The sequence below is a fragment of the Fulmarus glacialis genome, unplaced genomic scaffold (assembly GCF_000690835.1).
Source record: "Fulmarus glacialis isolate BGI_N327 unplaced genomic scaffold, ASM69083v1 scaffold8631, whole genome shotgun sequence".
In the NCBI taxonomy this organism is placed as follows: domain Eukaryota; kingdom Metazoa; phylum Chordata; class Aves; order Procellariiformes; family Procellariidae; genus Fulmarus; species Fulmarus glacialis.
The window spans coordinates 5,151-7,275 of NW_009192094.1; positions in this window are offsets into that span (position 1 = coordinate 5,151).

Here is a 2,125-nt window from a genome sequence, read left to right on the forward strand (position 1 = left end):
GCTTGAGTTGGTCTGCTGCGGTGTGGAAGGCTGGATGCTTGGTGGCTTTTGCTCGGCGATGTACCGTGCTCTCGGGTCAAACAGAGATCGTCCAAGTTGTATTGCAGGAGGTGCCCTAAGGCAGGGTGGTGGATTTTGCCTGGGAGTGATTTTAAAAGATAAGGTCTATGACTTTGGGGAATTTCTCGGTCTGCACTGAATTTGTTTACATTTATTGACATATTTTAAAATTAATTTTTGGGCATTGATGGTACGGTTCTCAATACTTTCTCATAGGGGATTACTGAAATTAGAGATGGAGAAGACATATGGAATCATATGGTTCTTACTTTAAGCTTATCATGTGAAATACGTGAAGTTTTCTCAAAGAGCCTTCTGTGAACCCTACCCATTGTATGAAATGAAGGGGAATGCAGAAGCTTTCACCCTAAGCAGTGGTTACTGACTGAGGTCCAGCTCCTGTCGTCCTGTTGATATTGTGTGGTGGCTGCAATGAAAGTACTCGTGGAGTAAGATGTTGCTCAGGGTTTTAAAGAATTCTGCTAGAAATGAGGATGAAACCAAGAGAAATACAAGGGAGTCCACATTGCGGACCCAAAACCAGAGTAGTATCTGTCTGTACTGGTGGTGTTACAGTGATTGGTACAATTTTTCTGATTAAAAAAATGTAAATTCCATTATTTTTCATGCAACAGAGTTAACTAGCTAAGCATTTTTCTCATTAAACTTTCAGTAAAAAGCTTCTAGACGACCGGAGTTTACTTCTGCTTGGTTTGCATCCATCTTTTTCTGTTATCTGTGAGTGAACAAATGTCATGCAGTCTTTTTTTGTGGAAATTCCAGATTTCCAGAGAGTATTAATAGATATTTGCAGATTTTGGGAGTGGGACCTAAGTTAGAAATTAGATTTTAGAAAACAAGGTCAAGAACTGAGGAAGCTCTCTACCTATTTGAATTTCAAATACTGATACTTGCAGCAAAAGTTTGCAGTCTGCAGACGGAGTATGAGGCTTAGAAAGTGTTTGTTAAAAAGTTCAGAAAGTGTAAATTTGAAAAGGGGTGAGCTTTTGCTAATAGTTCACAAACCAAAGGCAGAGCTAATTTTGCCGCAAATTGTTTCAGCTGCTAGGCATAGTGCAGAAGTTCTTCAGAAAGAAAATGAATGAGTCAGATTTCACATTGAACAAATAGTAAATTAGGTGCCAGGCCACAGATTTAAAGATTGCTGGGTTTGTAAGAAGTGGAAAGGAAGAAGTTGGTGCTAGTCACAACTGGCTGCAGTTCAGTGCAACAGATGCCGTCTTTGTGGCAGTGACAAGTGGTGGGCCAAAGCCAGGGGTCAGTGGCAAGTGTTATATACGTCTGTCGCTTGTGCAAATTATTTGGGATAAACTCTTACTGCAGAATGGGATGTCCAAATACACTATTTCTGAAGATAAATATTCTCTCCTCTCTTTTCACTGTTCTGAATCAGAGGGATCCAGTAAAAGAAAGTCTTGCATAGCAGTAGCTTTCTCTGATGTACATGTGCTTCTCTACGTGTAAATAAATTTTACAAATGCAAATCAAAATTTAGTGAAACTGGTAACAGGCAAGGAATATTTGGGTGTCCTGAGTCAGACGGTGAAAATGAAAGAGAGTTTCAAATTCATTTTGAAATTTTAATTTGAACTTGGGTGAGTCATTCACATCGCATCCGATAGTAAGGAAAAGCAGTTCTATTAAGCAGTGCTTCATGTATTTATTATAGGCATGCACTCATGTCTTTCCTTCCCCAGAACAAATGTTTTTCTTAGGTGTGCTTGAGGTATGTTTTCCCCATGTCAATTTATTTGCAGTCTGAAATTTTTAATTTCTCTCCGATTAATAATAGCCTCATTAATAGTGTGTAAAACAGGTATTATTTTTTAAGGTTTTCAAAAGATTTCCCCTTGTTTTCATTACATTAGTGTCTGTTATCAGCGTTGTCATCAGTTGTTCACATTGCCAGTGTGCTGAGGGAAGCATTTTATACTAATCATCTATGAAGTGCGTTTGAAGAAATGTCTGGTGATATAAGCATTAAACCACTTACAGCTTTTTCAGATAAAATCTTTCTATTTTTTAATTTTTTTTTTTTAGTACA